General features: G+C 41.2%; 1 protein-coding gene across 6 annotated transcripts in view; it reads left to right on the top strand.

Moving 5' to 3' along the window:
* Nucleotides 1-14,336, top strand: part of LOC144233973 (uncharacterized) — a 60,384-nt gene extending 46,048 nt beyond the window's left edge. For 3 of the 6 annotated variants that reach the window (XR_013335820.1, XM_077767066.1, XM_077767067.1), the window contains 3 exons: nucleotides 8,804-8,932; nucleotides 9,357-11,150; nucleotides 14,095-14,336. The gene's annotated coding sequence lies outside the window, so the exon portion shown is untranslated. The remainder of the gene's footprint in view (nucleotides 1-8,803; nucleotides 8,933-9,356; nucleotides 11,151-14,094) is intronic. The other 3 variants (XM_077767068.1, XM_077767070.1, XM_077767071.1) reach the window with 3 other exon arrangements.
* The last annotated feature ends 1,843 nt before the right edge of the window (nucleotides 14,337-16,179 follow it).

The following is a 16,179-nucleotide window of genomic DNA, read 5'->3' on the forward strand; positions in this document are numbered from 1 at the left end:
GGAACCAGATAGAACCAGAGTCACCTTTTAGTGGCCTACCCATATAATTTCTGGGTAATGTAGTATTTAAAAAGGGATAGTGATAACACATTTCTAAAAGGAGATGAATGGCATATTTAACACTTCCCAAGAAGAAGGAATGCAGCTTCTATCACTTGATCGAAGTCTTCGATTACAGTGGCATTGAGAATTCCCTGTGGCTGAACATGGGCAAAACTTTAAGGCAGGCTGAGGGCTCAGGCTGCCTGGTGGACATCAATACTCCCATGGAGCACTTTCCAAGAAGAAAAGTGTGGGCTTGCTGGCTTTTCATCAAAACTCCTAGAATTTGGCTGACTGCCTGGTTTATCCCAGGACATTAGTCAGCCCACAAATCCCACATTTGTTTATTCAGTCCAGAGCAAGTGAATACTCCCATTCTCCCATCTCCTTTGTTGGCAAATGCTTTGTTAACCTGAATTGAGCTCTGCAACACAAAATGAAGTGACTAATCTTTCGGGGGTTTCCCCCTCCCAGGTTCTCTTATGAGCAACTAAATTGATAAGCCACAAAGCCCCATACTGTCGTTTTCCCTCATGCTGCCCTTTTATTCTGATGGTTCCACATTGTACTTAAGGAAACCAATACCTTCCAGAGTGTGGTTGAAGTGGCGCCACCATTAAGAAAAGGAGGTTACTGAACTTTTTAGTCTTGTGAGAAAATGTTAGCAAGCAAAGGGGGTTGAGGTTGGTTATTTATACTTAGGCAGTCTACTACTGGGCATTGGCAATAAGTGTCACCTTGTACTCTCAGAAATTTTTCTGATGCTGAAAACATGAGACTGAAAGCACAGGAAGTAGGAATCTTAATGCAAACAACCAATTTGGTTGATCACATAGTTCACATGTCATGGGTCTGGGATATAACTTAAAAAGGATGTATATCCTTAATCACTAGGCTATTTGCCTATTTTCAAAAGACCTGGAATTTTTAGCAACAGTTTAAGGATCTGTGTTTCTGAATGGCTACTGACCACAAAAGAGCGATTAGTTTGGAAGACAGTTGAAGTACAACTGAGTACACAATAGAAGAGGGGATAAAGGGAATCATAATATTTAACATTCTTGCCATAAACCCCAGCCATTTTTACAGCATGCTGTACATAGCAGCTGGGCAGATGATTCTCAATAATCATAGGCCTGTGAAAATTCTATTTGGTTCATAAAGCTTTGATTCTGTGTTTACCATTGATAACCTGTTTTTTTCTCTCTTCTTCCTCCAACTCTTGGCCAGAGCTACCTTCCAGATGATTTCTTTCTACCACACTCTTCCTCCCCAGTGTAAGAGAATACAAGTACATGTTGCTGTTTGAAGCAAGAACATTCAAGAACTTCTGCCTGACTTTGAACCTAAGGCTTGGATTAGTATAGTCTTTCTAGTTTTTTAGTTTGAGGCTCAGAGATCAAAAAGGTTGTTTCATCCATGAGACTTGTGTGATTTTTTATTCTATTTTCATACCTGAGATCTGGAGGAAACCAAAATAACCTTTGGCTCAGGAGATATGTAACCAAAGCCTGTGGCAAGAGCTTTGCTTTCATTACCTTGTTTTTTGGTCACGCAGTCTTAAAAACAATATTTTAAAAAAAACCTTAGTTTTCTGGAAATGATCACTCCCAGTATTTTCCTATAGAGGGACAGGAAAATGTGTAAATAGTTCCCGGGCTTGAGTGCAGATGATGCATATGCTGGAAAACAGAAATCTAAAGTCATAAAAGGTTTTGTTCTTTGTAGATACTTCTCCAGACCTGAGTTATGCGTTTTTGGATTTGACTCACTGAAAATCTTCACTGAAGGTCACGTGCGTGGCTCAGTTGGTTAAGTATCCAACTCTTGGTTTAGACTCAGATTTCATGGTCTATGGGATTGAACCCCACCCCAAGCAAGTGGCTGTTGTTTTTTGTTACAGGCCTTATGGTAGTTAGATTTGCCTCCAAATGAACATGAATTGTTCAGACAAAAAGAAATATTAAATTTAAAAAATTTGATTTTCTGGAGATAGTTTCTTGATTCCTTTCCAGAAATCAATTCCTACGTTGTCCAGAAGAGCCTTGTTTTCTTCAGTTTGCACGTATGTTGGGATCCGTTTTTCCTGTCTTCCAAAAGCGTCTTCACATACTCTTGCCTTTCAGACCGAGCTTCTGTGGATTAGGTACTTATAATAGTGAAAATGACCATAATGATAAAAATGATAGTATTCCTACTACTAGTAGGACTCACCAGCATCTATTAAGCCCTGCCATGTACTGTAATAAGCACTGTACATTCACTGCTGGTTGAAACCTCACTCACTAAGTGGCCCTCTGCAGTGGATACTGTCATTGCCTTCATTTTAAACCTGCCGAAGTTCACACAGCTGGGAAGTGGCAGAGAACCAAGACATGAACTTATTTCTGCTAGACTCCAAAGCCCAGGCTTTTAACCAAAAGCAACTTAGAATACTGCATCACTGAACAAAAGTAGTTGCAACTTCGAGTGCATAGAATATTTTGGCTGACTGCACTCAGGAAGACATAAAGATAGAGCCCTAGAAAGATGGTATAGAATAAAGAATATATCCTATTTACTTACCTTCTGTAGGACTCAGGGTGTATTCTCACATAATTTTATTTTGGAGGGCTGCCCCAAAACTGCAATTCATTTCATTTTCTCCCCTAGCATTCATTCCTTTGCAGTCTCTCCAATGGACACCTTCACTGACATCAGAAGTATAAAGAGGGAAATCAGGGAGAAACATGAACATAATAAGAAAATAAAGGGAATTATTAGAAACAATTTCCAGGAGAGAACCATACTTTGCAGCCCTTTCAAATACACATTTCTTTTTGGATTTGATAGTGAGGGTACCATACAAGCATGAATGGAAACAGAAAGAGATTGAATGAGTCAATATAAGCCAGGTTATGCTGTGGTAACAAGAACCCCAAAATCTGAGTAACTTAAAAAGCAAAGCATTATTGTCATTCATGAGACATGCTCATCCATGGTCACATCAATGGCTTCTTTTATTCAGCATCAGTTTGTACCCCTATCTCTTCATTCTGGTCATAGGCTCATTTTTTGGTCTTTATGTAGAAACTACCCCAGGGAAATTTCCTGAACACAGAGAAGTTTTCTGAACTATTGATTTTGTTTGAGGCTCTAAGTTCTTCCCTGCAAAGCTGATTACCCCCAGTGCCTTCTTTGCTGGATTTTGGACCATCTTCTGCTTGAAATAGTCTAATATGTATTTCTTGGAGATATCTTTGGCTCTGAGATTTCCTTCAAGTGAGACAGTATTTTCTAGTTTCAAGCAAGGGTTTTGGAAGCAGATGGGAGTCTGAGGTGGCTTTGTCATACTAGCTGTGTGACATTGTGCAATGTCTTAACCTCTTTTTCAGCTCTAATTTCCTTATTTGAACTAGGTTGTTGTTCATTATTTGAACAGGAGAAAGTAATTGGATTTGAGGGAAGGCAGGAGATAATATTACTAGAAATTGTTGATGAATTGGGTGAGGCAGAGGGAGGAGGCAAGGATGACTACCAGGTTTCTATCTCAAGCAACTGGGTGGTGATGCCTTTTATTGAGGAGGAGATAAGAGAATCGATTTGTGTGTGTGTGTGTGTGAGAGAGAGAGAGAGAGAGAGAGCCACACAGAGAGAAGGACATACAGACAAAGAGATGTCAAATGTCAGTTTTGGACTTGAGGATTTGAGGTGCTTTGTTGATAAGTATATAAGTGGAAATGTTGAGGTGGAGTTTTCTTTTTTATTTATTTATTTATTTATTTATAATATTTCTTTATTTTTGAGGGAGAGGCAAAGTGCAAGCAGGGGGAGGAGCAGAGAGAGAGGGAGACACAGAATCTGAAGCAGGCTTCAGGCACTGAGCTGTCAGCACAGAGTCTGATGCAGGGCTCAAACTCACAACCATGAGATCATGACCTGGGCCAAAGTCGGACGCTATACCAACTGAGCCACCTAGGAGCCCCATGAAGTTTTAATGATACATAAGAGAGAGGTCTGGACTGATAATAGAGACATCAAAGTCCTTTGCATAAAAGAGATAATTGAAATTATAGGAGTTGATGAGATGTACTTCTGGAAATGAAGAGACAAGAGAGCCCAGGGTTAGGCTTGAGAAATTTTCTATTTAATAGTCTCATAGACAGGGGAGAAGACTCTTCAAAAAACAGTTTTCTCTTATGATACCACAATTTTCCTCTTACATTTCTGGACATCCTGTTTTTTCAGTGAAGAAAAACATTATGTTGTTGGCTTAGAATGGGGGGCAGGCTCTGGTAGGGGTGCTCAATAGGGATAATAGAGATACCTAGGTTTAGAATAATGGCCAAGGAAAGTAGGAAAGACAGTTGATCAAGTGAAAGGATTGAGGAGATGTATTGAAGTTCTAAAGTCAGAGACCATATGTTTGTCATAACAGTAATCTGAGTGGTTATAACATTTTCTTTAGGAGTGCTCAGCTACTATGTACCAGGATGACATTAACCCTATGCTGGGAGTTTGCTTGATAAATGCAATATAGGGAAATACATGCATGGATTTGAGGACACTCGTGGTGAGTAGTTTGTATACCCAACTGTTTGTAGTTTGTTTAGAGGAAGGCTAATAGGCAGTGGGGAAATGAAGACCCAGGAACTGAAGGACTCAGTGAGTTTGAGGACCAGGCGCATGCAAGGGAGGATCCTGAGAGCACAGGAGGAAAGGCATCTGGGTCAGAGAATGCAATGTCTGCAGTTAAGATTTTAGGTGTGGAACCATTCTTGGTGATGACAAAGTTCAGGATGTTTCCCTGGCAGCGTGGAAGAGTCTAAGTTGAGTGAAAGTGAGATTTGTTATTGTGTATTTGAGGTCAAGGAACAGTAGATTGAAGGTGTTGAGTGGATTGCCTACAAAGATACTGAAGTTTTCTAGAGGTGGGTAGAAGTAAGGTTGAGGAAGAAAGGGGAGTTTCTTGTCCTGAAGAATGTAACCAGAAGGTCAGTAGATGATAGAAACATAGAATTGTACATGGTAGTATAATAGATGGCCTGGGTACCAGGGTGGAAGTCTGGTGGTTCTAAAGTAGATTAAAGAGCTCATAGCGGGGTGCCTGGGTGGCTTAGTTAGTTAAGCGTCCGACTTTCGCTTAGGTCATGATCTCACGGTTCGTGGGTTCGAGCCCCGCGTCGGGCTCTGTGCTGACTGCCAGCTCAGAGCCTGGAGCCTGTTTCAGTCTGTGACTCCCTCTCTCTCTGACCCCTCCTGCTCACGCTGTCTCTCTCTCTGTCTCCTAGAAATAAATAAACATTAAAAAAAAAAAGAGCGCATAGCTTGTCACCCCTACCCTTAGTTCTATGGTAGGCGAACTACATAGCATAATGTGAGGAGATACTGTGCTTATACGTTTTTTTTTTCTCTTACATAAAGAAAGGAGATTCCAGAAGACATAGTGGTTTGAAGAGAGAAGCCAGAGAGAAGGAGTATAGAAGTTAAGGGGTTAATAACAAGGGAGATAAACTGGCTTTCTTTTGGCCTAGGAGGATTATAGAAATGGAAACCTTAATTGAAATTAATTGACCACAGATATTCCAAAGACGGAGTGAGTCATTTGGTGACAAAGATGTCTGAAGGTCTGAGGTGGGATCTGGCCCAGTCATGTGTGGGTGGGCTCACTGTGTGGGAACTTGGGTCATGAAGGATCTGAGCATGGGCTGTCTCCTGTGTGCAGGGTGGAGGGATCAGGCCTCTTACCCCTGGGGTGGTCTCATGATGTGATGAGTGGCCACATGCAAGATAGTTTTCACTTAACATTTCATCTCTAGCCTCATGATACAGCTGAAAGGCGGCCACAGCAATAATGATCATGAAATATCTGCCTTTCTTCCATCCCTGCAGTGGAGAAGATTCAATGAAGTCATTTGTGGAAAAGCGCTTTAAAAACTGTAATCGCTGGATGTATGTTGAGTTTTGTTGTTATCCACACCTTTGATGTGTTTCTCTGTGTGCTCGATCTGTGTACGTGTAACACATTCCCTCAGTTAATAAGGGCTTCCCATTGACAAAGCCAAGATTATTTATAGTGTTAGGCTGGCACCTGGGCTGATTCTCTTCAGTGATTATGTAGTCTTGATGTGGACTGACGTCTTTCCCTGGAGTTTGTCTCCCTCAGCAGTTCTCCTGGCCAGGAGCTCCATCTCTGTATCTTTCTATTACAAAGCCCGGACTCCCTTCTAGACCACCCACCAAGTTCCTTGCTTCAGGCTTAAGGAGGCCTCCAGCTCCTGGCTCATGTGCAGAGCTGAGCCGATTGGCATGCCTTAAGCCAAGACTGCCAGGTTCTCCTGGATGAGTTGACAGAAGACATCCTCAGGAAAGCGGTACTAGACTCAGAGAATTGCAGTTTTAAACTATCTAAAATCTTTCAAGGAGAGAGGTGGCTTTGATTCTAATAAAGAGTTCCCTTATTAATATTTCCTACCTCCCTTTGAAATTGAGCTGAGATTGTATTTGAATTTTTAGATGTTGGATATTCTTGGACGGGGATAGGAAGCCTCCATGATGGAATAGACTTTTAAAAGGGTAATTCCCAAGCAAGTCCATTAGCTTTGTTCTATCATCACTTTCCTACAGATGGTGATTTTTTTTCCCCTTTCATGGCTTGGGACATAGAGACTTTCTGCAGAAACCACATGCCTTAGAGGAATGGGGTGCACCTATCTCCACCATTCAATGCAATACAGCAGACTTGGTAAATAATGAAGAATTGCCCCGATTATTTTTAGTAAAATGTGATTTTGTCTTGAGAGAAAAAGACTCGCTTATGTGTTCCCTTTGCTCTCTTAGCTTAAAGCATTATGTGATGTATTCTCTGCTGGGTCGGTTCATACCCCCGCCTCTTCATTCTGGGAATAAGGGCAGTTTTTGGTCTTCAGGTGGAAACTGCCTCGGAGAATTGCCTAGAAACAGAAGTTCTTTGAACCATCATTGATTTTGTTCAAGGCTTTGAATGCTTCCCTGGAAGGCTGATGACCTCCCAGTGCCTTCTTTTCTGACTGCTCACATTGACTTCTCTCCCCAAGTCCTGATTTTGTGCATTTGAGTCTCCCCTGACTTCCTTTACAGCACCACCTGGGTGATGAAGAGTTGAACTTTACTAGGTAAACATTAATGGGTTTAAAATTCTTATTCAACTTACATTGTCTGCCTTGGTAATGCTGCTTTCCTGGCTTCTTGAGAATTTCCAAAATCCTGTGCTTATGTTTAATCACATCACTCCAAACCGCATGGGGTACCCCCCTCAAAGCATAGGGATTTGGGAGGTGAGGAGTTAGAGTTTCCCTTTCTAGAATCAGGTTCTGGAAGAGAAAAGCCAATTGCCAAGGATAAACAAATCTTTTGATGATCCTCCTCTTTTGTGCAAGCCAGGGAAATTTTAACATGAGTGTTCTTTGGAGAATGGCACAGGCTGTTATATTCAGACAGATTGTAGCATGATTTTTCTTACTAGAAGCAGACAGATCTATATTGTGTCTTTTATTTGGGAGACTGGACTTAATCATTGCCATCTTCAGTACTTAGTGGTGCTGCCAAAATGGTGTGGTCAGAATGAGGGAGGGAATAAAGGAAGCTTCAGAGAAAACATGAGCCGAGTTGAGTCATGTAAGCAAGTATATCAACTTTCTCACCTAACACAGCACCAAAGTGTGTTCCTGTGATCACAGAATGCCTATTTAAAAAGAAACTGAGAAAGAGGCTCCTGGGTGGCTCAGTTGTTCATGCGCCTGACCCTTGGTTTCAGCTCAGGTCATGATCTCACAGTTTGTGAGTTTGGGCCCCACGTCGGGCCCCGTGCTGACAGTGTGGGGCCTGCTTAAGATTCTTTCTCTCCTTCTTTCGCTGCCCCTCCCCCACTCACTCTCTCTGTCTCTCTCTCAAAAATAAAGTTAAAAAATTAAATAAATAAATAAAAAGAAACTGAAAAGGATAAACATAGGCACAAGCAGCTCTGTGTCTAGGAAGGATGTGGAGATGTGAGATGAGAAGGCAGGGTGAAAGCATCTCTGGTGGCACAGTGCTGGCCACAGGAGTTCCATGATATGTATCGATTGCATTATTTTCTGAAAGCCTACAATGATCTATGGAGCAAGGAGCCTACGATGTCTTATACACCTTAACTAAGAAGAAACAGGCTTTTATGTTCCATATTCAGCTACAAAACACAAGTCCAAAAGCAGGCTCTATGTTGGGGTCCAGGTGAAGAAGGTAAAAGGAGTCAGTGGGGGTTGGCAAGTGTTCAGAATCTGTGTTTCCATTCTCCTTTTCTTCATTTGTCCCATATGGAATCAGACTGCTCCACGGTCCTGTTTTCTTGTTCGCAGTTGTGAAGACAGTAGGGTCCTGGCCCTCATGGACCTTACGGTCAGTCAAGGAAGGCAAACATTGAACAAATAGCTATAGGTGTGAAAAGGGCACGGGAAGGAAAGGTTCAGTATGCACGGGGTGTAATTGAATTCAAGAGGTCCCGGGAGGTATTCCTGAGGAACTGTGAGCTGAAGGATAAGAAAATTTGACCAAGTGACACTGGGGACAGTATACACAAGCTTGGATCTGAGCAAGGGTATGGTTCATTCAAAGAACCTGAAAGGTGGGGTTTTCATAGCATAATTGCATGTTTTAGGGACAACATGGGGTCAATAATGTTCTAGTTTGGAGGAACTAAATTTCATTGATTCATTGATTCCTTGATTGAATCATTAGTATTTGTTGAATACTTGCTATGTTTCAGGCATTGCATTTGGCCCTGGGGACAAAAAGTTGACGAGGGTATGGTTCCTGCCTTCCTAATGCCAAAAATCCTTGGAGAAGATATGCAAACATGTGAACACTATACAATATGATATGCATGCCAGTCGAGGTAGGTGAGGAGGTTTAAGTACAATAGAGTGGTCAATTTCACTTGAGGGGAGGACTGTAATCAGGGAGGATTTCTCAGGGAAAAGGTTTGGTGCAGTGAGTAAATGTTTTTCGGAGAGATAGGAAGAATAAAGGCATCCAAGACAGAGGGAAGACCGTATACAAAGATGGAGGGACCTGTGGCGGTGGAGTACAGGAAGGAAACTGCAGATGGGCAGAACTGAAGTGGGGAGCACATGATGAAGGGCCTGTTATTTGTCATGACAATGGCCTTGGGGGGTCTAAGTTTCCCCCAAACAGTTAACTTATTCTTATATCCTAAGATAGACATTAACAGAAGCTCATGGAACCAGAAATCAATGTGTATGTAAGTGACCTACAAGGTATTTTGTCCAGTGTATTTGTTGATTTTGCCTCACCCAAAGGACTTGAATTTGGGAGCATACAGGCCCAGAGTAGCTGACAGCCATCTCGTGACATGCAGGACCTGAAAGCAGAGCCAATCTATAGGAACAGAAGAGAGAGATGGGAGAAAATTAGATCCCGGTGCTGTTATTCAAGCCCCTGTATTAAGCCACACCTGAAACAGGTACATTTCTAAATTCTTCAGTTACAAGAGGTAAGTCAATTTGCATTTTTGCTTAAGTCAGTTTGATATATATATATACACATATCATATGTGATATATATATGTAAATATATATGCATGTATACATTTTTGGTCATTTGCAACCTAATAGATATACTTAGCTTCTTCATTTACAGTTCAGGAGCCTAATATTCAGTATGCTAAAGTGACTCACTATCAAGTGGTTAGTTAAAAACTGAGATTAAAACTCAGGTCTCTTGACTCAGAGGCCAGATTTAGGAATATCCAGGTTTTGAAAAGCATCTGCATGTGAGGGCCTAAATATACACATATCTAGAGATCTGTTTTGTGGGAACCACATATTTGAGAGTGTGATTCAGTTTAGTTTTAAAATGACATTTCTGGGGTTCCTGGGTGGCTCAGTTGGTTAAGCATATGACTTTGGCTCAGGTCATGATCTCATGGTTCATGGGTTCGAGCACCATGTTGAGCTCTGTACTGACAGCTCAGAGCCTGGAGCCTCCTTCAGATTCTGTGTCTCCCTCTCTCTCTGCCCCTCCCCAACTAGCACTCTCACTCTGTCTCTCAAAAAAATAGAGGTAAAAAAATTTTTAAAAAATGACATTTCTAAGTGACAATATTGTAGAAAGAATATTAGACTGATAATGTGGCATTATTACTTCATGGCCCATTTGCCACCAATTATCATTGTGACCTTGGGCATATCTCTGGACCTGAGTTGCTCATGGGATGTAATTATCTCTAATTCCTCTTCCATTTCTATGATTTGCAGAAAAAATACACTCAGTGTTCATTTATCCATGGTGGATCTTACATATTCCTACATATCCTGGCCTAATCTTCCTTTTGGATTATTTTTGATGTTATTGGGTTCAATGCCACAAATATTTACTGACACCGATTATGGGCTAGGCATTGCAAAAGAGAATAGTTATTTCTAGTCAGTGTTACTTACATACTTTCGTATTCTCAGATGCAACTTGATGCTGTTTGTAGCCCCCAAGTATATTACACAATGCCTTCCAATCCAGGGAACATGTGATCCCGAACAAGAACAGGGTTAGAGAGAGGGGCGAGGCTGTCACTGTGCACCAAGAGGAGAGGTGAGGCTGTGGAGTCAGCCTCTGGGGGTGTAGACCAGAGTCCTGAGGAACTCAGACAGATTGGAAACCAAATGCGTGAACACACACACATTTCCGCCTGAGACAGAATTGGTTTTGAACCATAAGTCTTTAGAAGATCGGTGCCATACCTGTCACTGTAGATACCTTTGGGTCCTTAAAGAGTGGTTGTCTCCAAGTTCAGGAACAACTTACTAACATTTTTCTTCGTATGATATTATAAGCACTTACTTGCTTGATGAACTCTTTTGGATAATTTTGGTTTTGTAATACAGCAATTAATGTGATTCACCAAAGTAATTTTTTTAGCTTGTAGTCTGTTTCTTAGCCTGTCCACCAACAGCTCTGTCGGCTGCAAAGTGACCCTGGAGCTCTGCAGCCTCACCGGAGTCTTGGGAAGAGGCAAAGACGCCGGCTGTGCAGCTTGCTGGAGCCAGATGCTCTCTCCTCTCTAACCATGTTGGCCTGTGTGACCCTGCACACGTGATGTAAGTTCTTTAAGCCTTAGTTTTGTCATCAGTAAAATGGGAATGATGATCTCTCTCTCAAGGGATTGCCCAGCACAGTGATGATTTATAGCAGAGCCTAAATAAATGTTATCAGATAATTGTATTAGTGGGGTTTTATTTGAACTGTGTTCAAGTGATCTATTAGACTCTGGAAAAGCAAAATGACAAGAGCACAAGACAGCCCAACTTGTAAGGTCAACATGCAGAATGAAGACAGACCACAGTTTGATCATTTCATTTGGCAGGAGGATCAAAGTCCCAGGTTGTCCCAGGTTAATGTACTACTGTGCTGTGTAACTCTAGGAATATTATTTAACCTCTCTAGACTTCTATATCTTCATAGCTAGATTAAGTATAATATTGCAACCCTATTTTATAGAAACTAAAAAGAGATAGTGAAGGGTGAATATGAAAGTCTTTGTGAGAGAAAGTATGAATATGAAAGTTCATGTTAATATGGTACAATTAACCTTAAAAATTAATATGGTTATATACCTTTTTTTAAAAAAATTTTTTTTAAATGTTTATTTTTGAGAGGGAGGGAGAGAGAGAGAGAGAGAAAGAGCAGGGGAGGGGCAGAGAGAGGAGGAGAGAGAATCCGCAGCAGGTTCCAGGTTCTGAGCTGTCAGCACAGAGCCTGACGCGGGGCTTGAACTCACAAACTTTGAGATCATGATCCGAGCTAAAGTTGGACGCTTAACCAACTGATCCACCCAGGTGTTCCTCCTTTTTTTTCTTTTCTTTTTCTTTTTTATACAGTACACATTATTTTATGTTCATAGGCCTGTACCACTTATTAAAATATTCTTTTCTCTGTTTATTAATTTCTGTGAGGCTAATACTGCCTTTGTACTTTATAAAAGGGTCCTATAAAAGCAGTATTTGTCAAATGTTTCCAGCAAAAGAGTTAGAAGAGAACCACTCTACCGTTGAAAAGAGATAACTATTGTCAATTTATTTTTTTCTACCAAGGAAATAATTGCTTCCTTCTAAGGAAGTATTATTTTTTAGGGCAATATTTTAACTATTCAAAAAGATTATCTGGGACGTGTGTCAAACCTTTACTTTCTTCTGCTGAATATTTCTAATAGCATCTGTGCATCTAAGCTGGGAAACTGCAAAAATCCCCTAACATTTTCAGATCAAGCCACGTGTATTTAATATATACCACCTCAAAGAGAAAAATTACCATAGCACTCTGTAGTGAGGAGAAAACTGAGAGATTTCTAAGAATATATGGGTGTAATTTTCTGTTAACTGTTCTTGGAAATTTGCCTCTAAAATAACCTGTTTGCAACCCCTTAGTTTTATTTGGTTTAAAGGAAACTGTTGTTTACCTATTTAGCTACCAGAAACTCTCTTTATCGTCTTAACTGCCTATGGATGTGTTAAATAAAGTTTATGTTTGGGGTGCCTGGGTGGCTTTGTCGGTTAAACTGTCCAACTCTAGCTCAGGTCATGCTCTCATGGTTTGTGAGATCTGTGTTGACAGCTCAGAGCCTGGAGCCTGCTTTGCATCCTGTGTCTCCCTCTCTCTCTGCCCCTCCCCTCTCCCATCCTCCCTCTCTCTCTCTCTCTCAAAAATAAATATTTAAAAATTCAAAAAAATGTGTTTATTTAATTTAGTTTTAAAAAAACGTTCTTTCTGTTTCAACTTGAGAGTTGACTGAAATAAGATGATGTATGTAAAACTAATCTGTAGTCTAGCTTTAAAGTCATTAAACACAACTAGGGGATTTTAATAAAATTTGAGGTTTTGGAATTTTAAGATCTTATTTCCAAAAGAAAGAATTTTGTCTCATTTCATATGCTTTGCCACAGAGCAACTATATATATATTTTAAAAAATTTTTAATGTTTATTCATTTTTGAGAGAGAGACAGAGTGTGAGCAGAGGAATGTCAGAGAAAGAGGGAGACACAGAATCTGAAGCAGGCTCTAGGCTCTGAGCTATCAGCACAGAGCGCAACCCGGGGCTCCAGCCCATAAGCCTTGAGATCATGACCTGAGCCAAAGTCGGACGCTTAACCAACTGAGCCACCCACGCGCCCCAGAGCAACTATATTATACTGGCAAAAACAGTAGTCCCAAATAAGAAAGAAGACTTAGAAGAAAAAGCCAAGCCGAATGTATTTTATCTGCAGAACTTGGTTTAAAGAGGATTTTGAAATTATCACTAGACACTAGACACGATCTTTGATGTAAGAGGTTGGGGAGAGGGTAAGGCAACTGAGAGACCCATCTGGTCACTTTGGGGTACACCGCACACCCTAAGTAAACTTCAGACTTTATATACTTGTTTCCTTTTGCCTCCCCGCTATAGTCTTCGTTCATCCCAAGACTCTTAATATGTTGCTCATGCAGATGCTACTGCTGGAAGCTGGGAGTGGAGTGTGTGTGTGTGTGTGTGTGTGTGTGTGTGTGTGTGTGTGTNGGCTGTGTTTCAGAGAAAGCCTTATCTGGTGTCCTAAACCATATGGATCAGTTCACCATGAGATTTCATAGGCTCAAGTCCACACATTGGACTCTCATCTGGTCTGCCACTGACAGTCTAGACCATTGTTCCTCTGTTTCATGGGCACACTGTTGGTGAAAGAGAAGATTTTATGTTTTTATTTTTATTTTTTCAATATTTATTTATTTTTGGGAGACAGAGACAGACAGAGCATGAGCAGGGGAGGGGCAGAGAGAGAGGGAGACACAGAATTGGAAGCAGGCTCCAGACTCTGAGCTGTCAGCAGAGAGCCTGACATGGGGCTCTAACTCACGGACTGTGAGATCATAACCTGAGCCAAAGTCAGATGCTTAACCAACTAAGCCACCCAGTCGCCCCTAAAAGAGAGGATTTTAGATGCTACATGGACAAATATTTTATTTTGATTGTTATATATTTTAAAACAATTTTTAATGTTTTATTTTACTAGAGACAGAGCGTGAGCAGGAGAGAGGAGACAGAACTCAAAGTACGCTCCAGGCTCCGAGCTTCCGACACAGAGCCTGATCTGGGGCTTGAACTCACAAACACGAGATCATGACTTGAGCCGAAGTCATAAGCTGAACTGATTGAGCCATCCAGGAGCCCCTTGATTGTGATGTATTTTTAATGCTTAGGAAAAACATTCGTTTCCATTGATGCAATGATATAAAGTTTCTGTAATTTCTTTAATTCTTCTTCATTAAAAATTTATTTTTTATTTTAGAGAGAGAGAGAGAGCACAAGCAGGGGAGAGGGGCAGAGGGAGGGAGAGAGAATCCCAAGCAGGCCCCACAATTAGCATGGAGCCTGATGTGGGGTTCAACCCCATGACCCTGGGATCATGACATGATCCAAAATCGAGAGTTGGATGCTTAATGGCCTGAGCCACCCAGGCACCCCTACTTCTTCTTTTAAATGCATTTGTTTAAATTAAAAGTTTGTGTTGATTTAAAGACAAATATTAAAAGAGTTCTGGAAGATCTCAGTGTGGCAGAAAATACGAAGGTGGCATGTGAATGACTGAGGTTAGGGAAGCACTGAGTAGACTCTAGGCCAGCTCCTTGCTTCTACCCAGGCCCACACACTAGTTGGACTCAAGAGTCAGGATGCCCTTTGCATGTTGGTCTTTACCTTAAGAATGTCAGGCAATGATGGGGGAATGCACCTTAGCAGGTTCTAGGAGACCTTTAACCTAAAGAGTGGTGAAGACTATCAAACGAGGAGGCACAGGAAGTGACTGAAATAGAGAAAAGTACGTTTTGACTTAACAGTTGGATTTGTGAAGGTTTCCTGAAAGAGAGAAGCCTTCATTGACATTAGCAGGAACTAGCCAGGTGGAGAAGAGAAAAGAAATGATGTATTCTACTCTCATTTCTTAAGCCATGAACCCAAATTTTGAGCTTTTGGTTAACTTGAGAGAGATGGGAAGGGCCAGGCTATCTGTGATTTCATCCCTGACACAGGCTTTCGAGTGTATGCAGTTTGGTATGTACCTCTTTTCCTGAGAAGGACAGAAGGAACAGGGTAATGGTCTTTGTGACATCAGCCCCATCAAAGGGGAAACTAGGGCAACAGCAAAATAAGGCAACCACCTGAAGGATGATCATTTGCCTGAAACAAGAGCAGAAAAGAGGAGGGATTTCTTCTTGTATTTAATATGTTCTGGAAATGTCTCATTTCATTGTCTGGAAGTGTCTTCAAGCAGGGAAACTGCGTTTCTAAGAATGAGGCTCTGCTTAAACCTTGAGTGGTGTGGGGAGAGAACGATGCAGGGGATCTTGCTCTTCTTGGCAGTTTTTATCTTTCCTTCTTTTTGAAAAAAGTTTTAAAAAGTTTATTTATTTTGAGAGAGAACACGATTGGGGTAGGGACAGAGAGAGAGGGAGAGAGAATACCAAACAGACTCCATCCTGACAGTGCAGAGCCAGACACGTGTGGGGCTCGAACTCATGAACCTCGGGATTATGATCTGAGCCAAGATTAAAAGTCAGATGCTTAATTGACTGAGCCACCCAGGTGCCCTTTATCTTTCCCTTTTTTTAAAATTATTTTTTAAAATGTTTATTTATTTTAGAGAGAGAGAGACAGAGTGTGAGCAGGGGAGGGGCAGAGAGAGAGGAAGACACAAAATCCAAAATAGGCTCCAGGCTCCAGCTGACAGCTCTGTGCTGACAGCTCAGAGCCAGATGCAGGGCTTGAACCCACAGACTGTGAGATCATGACCTGAGCCAAAGGCAGACACTTAACCAACTGAGCCACCCAGGAACCTCTGTCTTTCCTTCTTAAGTCAGGCATGCTTGATAGAAAAGTCAACTACAGGCAGCCTCAGCTTGGAGAGGTTTGAGTTCTTTTTTGAACATAAACAAAGAAATTAAAATAATATGCTCTTTCAGAGTAATATAGAACAGGCATGTCTAATAGAAATATAAAATGAGCCACATTCATCCTTAAAATTGTTTTTAAATGTTTTTGTTTTTTGTTTTTTGAGACAGAGCATGAGCAGGGGAGGGGCAGAGAGAGAGAGAGGGAGAAA

Source organism: Crocuta crocuta, unplaced genomic scaffold (genome assembly GCF_008692635.1).
Source record: "Crocuta crocuta isolate KB4526 unplaced genomic scaffold, BGI_CrCroc_1.0 scaffold658, whole genome shotgun sequence".
Classification (NCBI taxonomy): Eukaryota; Metazoa; Chordata; class Mammalia; order Carnivora; family Hyaenidae; genus Crocuta; species Crocuta crocuta.